Here is an 11,759-nt window from a genome sequence, read left to right on the forward strand (position 1 = left end):
AGTTGCAGCGAGCGGGGGCTACTCTTCGTTGCGGTGCGTGGGCTTCTCATTGCGTTGGCTTTTCTTGTGGAGCACGGGCTCTAGGTGCATGGACTTCTGTAGTTGTGGCGTGCAGGCTTAGTAGTTGTGGCGCACGGGCTTAGTTGTTCCGCGGCATGTGGGATCTTCCCGGACGAGGGCTCGAACCCGTGTTCTCTGCATTGGGAGGCGGATTCTTAACCACTGAGGCACCAGGGAAGCCCTGTTACTGATTTTTGACTTAAAATTTCAATGTTTTGTTCATCATGTTTTTTTTCACATTAATGGTGTTTTTGGAAAATATTACATTAAAATATTTATCTCGATTACTGAGTTGGCGCCCTCTTTGCTTTCATGCCTCGCCTGCCTCACCCTAACACCGGCTAGGATTTAAAACACCAGCTATTAAGAGAGACACATAGAGTAGGTTCTCTCTCTACTCACCCACCACCCACGCTGTTCCCTGCCCCCAGCCATGGGAGCCCACCGTCTACGGTGTCTCGTGACTCCTTCCAGGGTTTCTTTTTGTAAGTTCAAATGTAATCTTACCCCTTCCGTTCCTTTTTCACACAGAGCTAACACACTGCAGTCAGCGACGCGCGTCTTTGCTGTTTCTCACTGAACCTTGTGGCCCTGCAGATTTTTCCTTATCAGTTCATCAGCACTTCCTCATTCTTTCTACTCTGGTAGAAAGCTCCAGTATGTGCACATCTCAGCATTTATTTCACCAGCGTTTTTAACACTTGCAAGTTTTTCCGTCTCTAATTTTACAAGCAATGCAGCGAAACACCTTTGCGCACCATTTTCCACGAAGACAGGCATCCCACCTATAGAGTAAGCTCCCAGAAGCATGATTGGCTGGGTCTTAGCGGCAAACAGAATTCCACTCCAAAGGGTTTCACTGAACAAAATGTAATGATGTGAGTGGGACAGGAGAACCAACAGATGTGTGTTGAGTGGATTCATTTTCTGTGGCTGCTGGAACACATCACCGCAAACTTAGTGGCTTCAACACAAATGCATTACCTTACCCTTCCGCCGGTCAGAAGTCTAACATGGGTCTCGCTGCGCTAAAGTCAAGGCATTGGCAGGGCTGTGATCCTTCTGGAGGCTCTGGGTAAGATCCATTTCCTTGCTGTTTCCAGCTTCTTGGGGCTGCCTGTGCGCCTTGGCGCATGGCCCCCTTCCTCCATCTTCAAAGATGGCAAAGATGAATCAAGTTCTGTCACATCACTCTGACCTCTTTTTCTGCCTCCCCATTCCACTTTTTAAAAAAAGAAATAAATTTGTTTATTTTTGGCTGCATTGGGTCTTTGTTGCTGCACGCGGGCTTTCTCTAGTTGCGGCGAGCGGGGGCTAGTCTTCGTTACAGTGCGCGGGCCTCTCATTGCGGTGGCTTCTCTTGTTGCGGAGCACGGGCTCTAGGTGCGCGGACTTCAGTAGTTGTGGCTCGCAGGCTCTAGAGCACGGGCTCAGTAGTTGTGGCGCACGGGCTTAGTTGCTCCGTGGCATGTGGGATCTTCCTGGACCAGGGCTCGAACCTGTGTCCCCTACATTCTTAACCACTGTGCCACAAGGGAAGTCCCCTCCCCGTTCCACTTTTAAGGACCTTTGTGGTTACACTGAGTCCACCAAGATAATCTCCCTATCATTTTTTTTTAATATGGAATGATGCACGTATTTGCGCGTCATCCTTGTGCAGGGGCCATGCTAATCTCTGTATCCTTCCAATTTTAGTATACGTGCCGCTGAAGCAAGTGCTAATCTCCCTACCTTAAAGTCAGCTGAGTAGCATTCTTAATTCCTGATTCTCACTGGCGATTAGGGCATGAACATCTTTGGGGCGTTGTAATTCCATAAGGCACCCGGAACTAGCAACAGTGGGAAGATTTCGACAGGACTAAAAAGGATGGGAAGGGAGCAGAACTTGCTGACATCTGGAGCCGTGAAGAAGGGGCTCCTTGCAGGTTATGTGGCCACAGAGAAACCACCACTGCCCAACGGTGGTTGGGCAGGGAGGGAATAGGGACCCTCGTCTGTCTCCCACCTCTGATCTCCTGTCAGCCTTCCCCATCGGCAGAACCCACGAGAAGCCAAGGACATGGAAGCTGAGTGAAGCAATGTCCTCTTTTTTTGTGGCTATAGGAGGAAGCCCTGAATACACAGCTGCTCATAGGCAACACATATCCTGCCGGGGGCCTGGAATTACACTGGGTGCTGAGGACAGAGCCTAAAACAAGTTACTCCTGCACCCTATACCCTTTATCTGCTCCACTCTTCTCTGCCCACCACTTCCACCTTCCAACAAAACCCACAAGTGGGCTTATTAGTATTTATCTGGTTTATGTAAGCTTCCTAAAGGCAGGGATTCCTGTGTTTTGTTCATGGCTAAAACCCCACGGCTGAGAACACAGCACAGGGTAAGCATTCCGTAAGTGTGCACGCGCGCACGTGTGTGTGTGTGTGTGTGTGTGTTTAATTGTGGTAAAATGTGCATAACAAAACTGATCACTTAACCATTTTGTGTTGTTTTGTTTTGTTTTGTTTCGTTTTTTGCCACGCCACGTGGTATGCAGGATCTTAGTTCCCTGACCAGGGATCAAACCCACGGCCCCTGCAGTGGGATCTGGAAGTCACAACAACTGGACCGCCAGGAAAGTCCCCATTTTAACAATTTTGAGGGGTACGATTCAGTGGTATTAAGTACAAGACTTTATTGTTTTTAATTGAATTGTATACTTTATTTTTTAAATTAATTTATTTATTTTTAATTTTATTTTAGCGGGGGCTACTCTTTGATGCGGTGCATGGGCTTCTCATTTCGGTGGCTTCTCTTGCTGAGGAGCACGGGCTCTAGGCGCTCAGGCTTCAGTAGTTGTGGCACGTGGGCTCAGTAGTTGTAGCTGTGGCGCACAGGCTTAGTTGCTCCGTGGCATGTGGGATCTTCCCGGACCAGGGCTCAAACCTGTGTCCCCTGCATTGGTAGGCGGCTTCTTAACCACTACACCACCAGGGAAGTCCAAGTATGAGAATTTCTGTATGCATTAAACACTTAAGTCCCCACTCATAAAATATCTGTAATTTTGTTCCTGGCTTATTTCACTTAATATAGTGTTTTCAAGTTTCATCCATGGTGTAGCATGTGCCAGAATTTCCTTCTTTTTTTTTTCTTTATGGCTGAATAATATTCCATTGTAGAATACACCACATTTTGTTTACCCACTCATCCATCGTTGGACACTTGGGTTGCTTCCCATCTCTTGGCTATTGTGAATAATGACGCTATGAACACAGATGTACAAACATCTCCCTGAGTCTGTGCTTTCTTTGTGTATACACTCAGAAACGCAATTGCTGGATCGTATGGTAATTCTTTTTTTTTTTTTTTTTTGGTGGTATGTGGGCCTCTCACTGTTGTGGCCTCTCCCGTTGCGGAGCACAGGCTCCGGACACGCAGGCTCAGTGGCCACGGCTCACTGGGCCCAGCCGCTCCGCGGCATGTGGGATCTTCCCGGACCGGGGCACGAACCCGCATCCCCTGCATCGGCAGGCGGACTCTCAACCACTGCGCCACCAGGAAAGCCCCTGGTAATTCTTTTTGAGGAACCATTAAACCATAGCATGTTTTGAATTCAGTAATGAGATGGGTGTCAGGGGGCTGGAAGCAGAGTGGGGACTTGTCCTCAAAACCATTTTGTGCCTTTTCGATTTGGAACTATGTGAATGAATTACTTATTTTTTTAAAAAATCCAAAAAACAATTAAAAAGAAAAAAAAGGGTGGGAAAATTTTGTTTCCTGGAGACATTGAGACCACAAAATTGGATTTCACATAACTGTCCATTCACGGGGGAAGGGACAAATAAATTATAGCCTATTAATGTGTACAGTGCTGCATGACAGAGCAGTGAAACCAGGGAGAGAAACTCACATCAATATGGATGAAATTCATGAACAAAAATGCGGTGAACAACAAGAGAAGCCACCGCAATGAGAAGCCCATGCACTGCAATGAAGAGTAGCCCCCGGCTTGCCGCAACTAGAGAAAGCCCACGTGCAGCAACAGACACAATGCAGCCAAAAATAAATAAATAAATTTTAAAAAATTAATTAATTGGTAAAAGAAATAATGAGGGACTTCCCTGGTGGCACAGTGGTTAAGAGTCCACCTGCCAATGCAGGGGACATCGGTTCAATCCCTGCTTGGGGAAGATCCCACATGCCACGGTGCAACTAAGTCCATGCTCCACAACTACAGAGCCTGTGCTCTAGAGCCTGCGAGCCACAACTACTGAGCCCACGTGCTGCAACTACCGAAGCCCGCATGCCTAGAGTCCATGCTCTGCAACAAGAGAAGCCACCGCAATGAGAAGCCTGCGCACTGCAGCAAAGAGTAGCCCCTGCTCCCCACAACTAGAGAAAAGCCCGTGCACAGCAACGAAGACACAACACAGCCAAGAATAAATAAATAAATAAATTAATTAATTAAAAAATAAAATTAAAAAGAAATAATGAAATGAGGAGAAGAAGAAGAAAAAAGAAATGCGGTGAAGCAAGTTACGGGGCCCAGCAGATAGAGAGGAATTACATCAAGTTCAAGGACAGCCTTCTCCTCCAGACCTTTGCCTCAGCTGTTCCCCCTGCTTGGTACACCCTGCCCCTGACATCCTTGTGTCTCCACCTCAGCTCCTGCAGATCAGAAAGATGGTCCCAGGCCACCCGATCTCCAGTGACGTCATCTCCTTCCTTTGCTTTTTCTATATCGTATCACTATCTGTCACACTATATATTTTTACTTGTTTATCCTTGTTCTCGGCTGTCGTCCCATCTAGAATGTCACGCCACAAGTGCAGGGAATTTTATCTGTTCTCTTCCCTGCTGTGTTGCCAGGACCTAGAACAAGGCCGAGCGTAAAGTAGGTGCTCAAGAGATATGTATTGACTAAATGAAAAGTGGCCCTTACTCATTGCTTAGGGGGTGGAAGGGACAGCAACTACTTCCCTCCAGGGATGGAAGTGGAGAGTGGAACTCTGAGATCCTCCACGGTATTTAGGCTGGTTTTGTTTTGTTCTGTTTTTTACCTCAGTGGAGGGCACACAGACAATTTTTTTAGATTTTTAGAAAATTGAGAGGGAATTCCCTGACAGTCCAGTGGTTAGGACTCTGTGCTTTCACTGACGAGGGCGCGGGTTCAATTCCTGGTCAGGGAAGATCCCGCAAGCCCTGCGGCGCAGCCCCCCCCACCAAAAAAAGAGAATTGAGGTATAATTGACATATAATATTATGTTAGTTTCAGGAACAACATAATGATTTGATGTTTGTATACACTGTGAAAGGATCACCACTATAAGTCCAATTCACATCCATCACCATACATAGTTACAAAAACTTTTTTCTTGTGATGAGAACTTTTAAGATCTACCATCTTAGCAGCTTTCAGTTATACAATACTGTATTATTAGTCACCATGCTGTACGTTACATCCCCAGGACTTATTTATTTTATAACTGGAAATTTGTACGTTTTGACCACCTTTGTCCATTTCACTAATCTCACTTCCCCCTGATTTTTTAAACATTGTGGTTAAAATACACATAACAAAAAATTTCACGTTTAAATCATTTTTAAGTTTCTAGTTCAGGGGCACTAAGCACATTCACATTGTTGCGCAACCCTCACCACCGTCCATCTCCAGAACTTTCTCATCTCCCCAGACTGAAACTCTGTTCCTGTTAAACACTGACTCTCCCTCCCGCTCCTGAAACCCCTGGCCCCCACCATTCTACTTTCTGTCTCCTCTAGGGACCGCCTATAAAGTGGAAACATACAATATTTGTCTTCTTGTATCTGGCTTCTTGCACTTAATATGTTTTCTTTTTTTTAATATTTATTTAGTTATTTGGCTGCGCCAGGTCTTAGCTGCGGCCCACAGGATCTTCATTAGAGGCATGCGGGATCTTCAGTTGCGCATGCGGGATCTAATTCCCTGACCAGGGATCGAACTCGGGCCCTGGGCACTGGGAGTGCAGAGTCTTTTTTTTTTTTTTTGGCGGTACGCGGGCCTCTCACTGTTGTGGCCTCTTCCGTTGCGGAGCACAGGCTCCGGACGCGCAAGCTCAGCGGCCATGGCTCACGGGCCCAGCCCCTCCGCAGCATGTGGAATCTTCCCGGACCGGGGCATGAACCCGTGTCCCCTGCATCGGCAGGCGGACTCTCAACCACTGCGCCACCAGGGAAGCCCGAGACAGAGTCTTAACCACTGAACCACCAGGGAAGTTCCAGCACTTGACAGGTTTTCAAGTTTCATGCCCACTGTAGCATGTGTCAGAACTTCATTCCAGGACCCCCCCATGGATACCGAACTCTGCAGATGCTCAAGTCCCTTATATAAAATGGCATAGTATTTGCATATAACCTATGCACATCCTCCTGTACACTTCAAATCATCTCTAATTTACTTACAACACCTAATACAATGTAAATGCTATGTAAATAATTGTCAGTGTATGGCAAATTCAAGTCTTTGCTTTTTTGTGGAATTTCCTTTTCTTTTGATTATTCTCCATCCATGGTTGGTTAAATCCGGGATTCAGAACCCGTGGATACAAAGGGTCAAATGTATTCCATTGTACGGCTATATTACATTTTGTTTGTTCATTTCTCTGTTGATGGACACTGGGTTTGTTTCCGTCTGGTGCCTAGGTGATGTTTTTATTTATCTCGACACCTTTTTGGATGCCTGAAATATTTCATATTAAAACAATTCCGGGACAACATTGTAAAGCAACAGTTCTGGGGAATTCCCTGGCGGTCCAGTGGTTAGGACTCCAAGCTTTCACTGCCGAAGGACGGGTTCGATCCTTGGTCAGGGAACTAAGATCCCACAAGCCGCGAGGCACAGCAAAAAAAAAAAAAAAAAAAAAAAAATCCACCAAATAGATCTATACACAGTGGAAAAGAAAGATATCTAAGAAATATTGTGAAATAAAAAAGATAATACCAGTTGCTCTGCGCCTGGCTCTTTATGTATATTAATTCATTTGATGATCCTGACACACACCTCTGAGTTTGGGACTCCAATTAGCCCCATTTTTTAGAAGAAGAAACTGAGGTATGGTAAGGTTGAGGGATGGCTTGGGATCACACTGGCCTTCTGGCTCCAGCCTTCATGTGTGTAACTCCTCTGTTTCCTCTGGAGTTCAGCACAGAATGTGCTTGTCTGTGGCTACTTATGAGAATGTTCTAGAGGCCATGTGTTCACACACATACAAGGGAAGGATTCCCAACCGACCTCATAGCTGTTTTGGGGAGGGGACTGACTGTTTCCTGAACCCTCCCATTCAAAAGGACACAAAGAGATTTTTGTTTTAATTTAGCAGCCCTTGACTTTTCCCTGGTTTGGCGGGAGCTCTAGGGAGGCCCCAGCAGGCCTCTCAGAGTCTGGGGAATTCCCCAATTTGAGCTTCCTCCTAAAAAAAAAAAAAAACCACTGGAGCAGGGTGACCAGTAGTCTCAGTGTGCCCAGGACTGTCCCAATTTTAACCTGGAAAGTCCCTTGCCTGGGAAACCCCCTCGGTCCTAGGCAAACCCCCATGGTTGGTGGGGTAACCCGGAGCCTCCCTGCTGGGGCTGGACCCCAGCTGAGATGTAGGAGTTCAGGAAAGAGGACTCAGGCCTGGGGGGCAGCACATGAGCCTTCCCAGTGGCCTCCATGTCCTATTTTTTCTCCGGCTGTCAAGTGGGGTACTCGTTCCACTTGAAAAGAACCTGAGAGGGCTCAGAGAATTCTCAACTGAAGAATGAGTTGAATTCTCAACTCAAGAGAATTCTCTCTCAAGAATGCCTGGGCCCAGACAGCATCCAGCCTAGAAAAATGTGAACTATTATTAGAGTTTATTATTATGACTGGGTTTATTACCCTTATTGTTATTATTAATCACTCTATCTGACACTTCCTGTCGGTCCCTCCTCGGGTGGTAGACAGCAGGTCCCAGGCCCAGCCCGCCCTCTGTAGTCTGGCCTCCAGGCCCAGCGAGGCCAACCGACCTCATCCAGGCTGGCTGTTGAAGAATCTGGCACACTTGGTTTCCTGCTGCTGCGGTCCTAGTGGCAGAGGAAGCTGAGGCCGGAAGGCCATGGCCAGCCCTTCCGCAGCAGAGCAGGACAGTAGCCCCGGCCTAGATCATTCACTCCACCAGCTTCTTGGAACCTACTGGGTGCCAGACACAATTCCAGGCACTGAGGACACAGTGGAGAACCCTTGTGGAGCTGACATTCTAGAATGGAAGCCAGGCATTAAAACCAGTGCTCAAAGAGACTTCCAGTGGAATGTCAGACTGTCATAAAGGTTGCTAAGAAAAATATAGCAGGTGAAGGGGACAGGAAGATGGACTTGCTGATTCAGAATCAGGAGCTTCTTGGGAGTGGTGAGGGTTTATTTCTTGGCCTGGGTATTTGGTTTGTTCTATTATTGTTGTTTCTTTAAAACTGGGCACGGGTGAAGCTCATGAAAGTTTTTTTTTTTCTTTTTATATTTTAAAATATTTATTTATTTATTTGGCTGCGCCGGGTCCTGGTTGCCACATTCGGGATCTTCGTTGAGGCATGCAGGATCTTTAGTTGCAGCATGTGAACTCTTAGTTGCAGCATGTGGGATCTAGTTCCCTGACCAGGGATTGAACCCAGGCCCCCTGCGTTGGGAGTGGGGAGTCTTAGCCACTGGACCACCAGGGAAGTCCCTTAAATTTTTATTTTATATTGGAGTCTAGCTGATTAACAGTGTTGTGTTAGTTTCAGGTGTACAGCAAAGTGATTCAGTTATACATATACGTGTATCTATTCTTTTCCAAATTCTCTTCCCATGTAGGTTATTACAGAATATTGAGCAGAGCTCCCTAAGCTACACAGTAGGTCCTTGTTGGTCATCTACTTTAAATATAACAGCGTGTACACGTCATTCCCAAACTCCCAGTCTATCCCTCCCCACAACCCTCCCCCCCCATAACCATAAGTTCGTTCTCTAAGTCTGTGAGTCTGTTTCTGTTCTGTAAATAAGTTTATTTGTATCATTTTTTTTTAGATTCCTCCTATAAGTGATATCATATGGTATTTGTCTTTTTCTATCTGACTTACTTCACTTAGTTTGACAATCTCCAGGGCCATCCATGAGTCACCTCATTAGCATAAACTCAGGTATGGCTGCTCAGGCTTAGACCGAAAAACAAAACATGTTTTTCTCATCTCTCACCTCTGTCACTCAGGAAATTCCAAGGGTTTTAGGAGCTCTGAGCCAGGAACCAGGAACTAAACCCAAATACTATAACAAAACATGATGCTATCAGCTCTTTCACTCAACAAGTTTCAAGAGTTTTCGAAGTTCTGTGCCAGGAATCAGGGGTGAAGACCAAATATATATTTCTTGTTATATCACAATATCACACGTAGAAGGGCCAACTCCTTCAGACAAGTGTATTGATGGGGTCAAAGTTCTCAGGGTCATCTGTGTCTGCCCAATATTTCCATTCCAAACCTCTCCAGTCAGTGCCCTTACCTTAGCATAAGAGACCCTGAGCATTTAAATGGTTTCACAATTCTGTAACCCACACAATCAGGCTCTGGGCCCGATCCCCCATATCTATAAAGGATAGGAGATTGTGCTCAGATGCTCACAGATGCCCTGTGGGTGATGCAGGGAGGATAGACAAGGAGGTGGGGGTGGGCAGGGGCAAGGGGAGGAGCCTCAGACCAGGATAGAAGCAACTGCATTGGTCCAGGCAAATGATGATGGGGGCTGGACCAGGAGGGGTGAGATTTTGCTGATGAACCAAAGGTTGGTGTGAGACAAATGTGAGATTTTTTTTCCTGAGATTCTCTGAAATTTTTTTCCTTGAGCTAACCAATATTTCTATATTTCTCTTGAGTCTTCCCATAGGTGGGCTGAGCAGGCACAGGGAAATATAACACATTCTCTTTATTCTATATATTTCATTCTGTTATGAAATATAGACACTCTGGAGATGTCTCCATATCAGTACAGAGCTCCTCTTTTTTTTCTTTCCCCAGTTGCAAATTATTCCCTTGTCAGGATGCATCACTGTTGATTCCCCAGTTCCCAAGTTCCTAGCACTCACTACCCTCCAGGTGCTAGGCTAAGTCTCTGTCTACAACTTCACATTGAATCTCCATAGCTGCCCTGTGAAGAAGAGTCTGTTTTTCCCCACATTTTCTCAGACTAAGATGAGTAGCCACATGCCCTTGGCCACAGCAGTTATGGCTCCACCTTCAGAAATAAACCTGATTCTGCTCTTTTGTGCTGGGCAACTAACTAACCTCGGAAAGTTACTCAGCCTCTGTTAAAGAAAAAAATGACTCTGACACTTGTTAAAAACTGTCGACTGAAAAAAAACAAAAGCATGACCTAAAAGTTGAGAGTTATAGTTTATTCAGCAGACAAAACTGAGAATTAAGTCTGGGACACAGCATCTCAGATAACTCTGAGAGATTGCTCTGAAGAGCAAGTGGGGATCCAGGATATACAGGAGTTTTTGCATCAAAGACCAGGTAGTCGGAACATCAAAAGATTATTGTTAATTAAAGAAAACCAGCTATCTCAAGTTAAGGAATTTAGTACTTTTCTATGTATGGGAAGATGCAAGAGTCTGGGCTCACTGAAGTCGTTCCTTTGATAGGCACCTCAGCTATCTAGGGCCAGTATCCTGGGCTTTCTCATCCGGAGTCTCCTCAGGGTGCATCATTGCGGGGGTTGGGGGGTGTGGTGTGCTGTGGCTGATGGCTTGATGCTGGGCATCCTCTTTCTATCCTGAGTTCCCTCCAGGGTCACCATCTGGGGGGCTGTAATGTGACGGCTTGATGGCTACAACATCCTTTGTTTATTGATATGGCAGGCAATATTTTTCATTCACAGAACAGTAAGGAAGACTTTATTCAGGACTATTGCGATAGGCGGATTGCAAAAGGGGAGAGCATTGGGCTCAACACTGAATGCAGCAAAGACAGCTGGGGACTGACAGCCAGAGCAGAGTGGTGAGGTCCATGGAGACATTGAGGGTAGGGGGATTCTTGCTAAAGAGAGGCCAAGGATGTATACATCAATGGTGGGGAATGAGAAACTTGATCAGATATCAAGGGTTGGGGGATGACTTAGAAGGATTCTTTGCTTAGACTGTACTGTGCAGGCCAAAGACAGGACTGTTGCCAAGGTTGAGGAGTAGTCGAGAAGAAGGTTCAGAAGACTACAGTTTGGTCAAGGAGAGAGTCTGTCACCTCTCTGGACCTCAGTTTCTTTCTCTGAGAAATGGGGATAACAGTCCCCAGAGGAACTCCTGCTAGCATCAAATGAGATAACGCATGGAAAAGGCTCAGCGCATAGCCTTTTCTGTAAAATGACAGCGACCTACTGTGTAGGCATCAGAACTCGGATCAGGTGGGACGTCCAAGCTGCTACCTTGAGAGCAAGGGGCCCTCGGAGGACAGGGCTACAGGTGATCAGAAAAGGGATGTGAGCTGGTGGGCCGGAAATGCCTCCCTTAGAGGAAGGGGGTCTCAGGCCGCCAAGCAGGGCTGGCCAGGCAGACAGGGACGAAAGGCAGGACAGATGTAGGGCCATATGGCAGAGGAGTTGGAGGACTGAAAGACTGCCGAGCTGAGGACCTGGGCTTGCACCAAGTTCAGGTACGGAAGCCCGACTTAGGCCCACCGCCCGCGTGGGTAATGGAAGCAGCCT

At 46.5% G+C, this 11,759-nt stretch overlaps 1 pseudogene; it reads right to left on the minus strand.

The window, feature by feature from the left end:
* Positions 1 to 1,675: 1,675 nt before the first annotated feature.
* On the minus strand, positions 1,676 to 1,775 carry LOC113609003 (uncharacterized; annotated as a pseudogene).
* Between the last annotated feature and the right edge of the window lie 9,984 nt (positions 1,776 to 11,759).

This window comes from Aethalodelphis obliquidens, unplaced genomic scaffold (genome assembly GCF_003676395.1).
Source record: "Aethalodelphis obliquidens isolate GAN/ISIS:26980383/991018 unplaced genomic scaffold, ASM367639v1 scaffold53, whole genome shotgun sequence".
NCBI classification, from domain to species: Eukaryota; Metazoa; Chordata; class Mammalia; order Artiodactyla; family Delphinidae; genus Aethalodelphis; species Aethalodelphis obliquidens.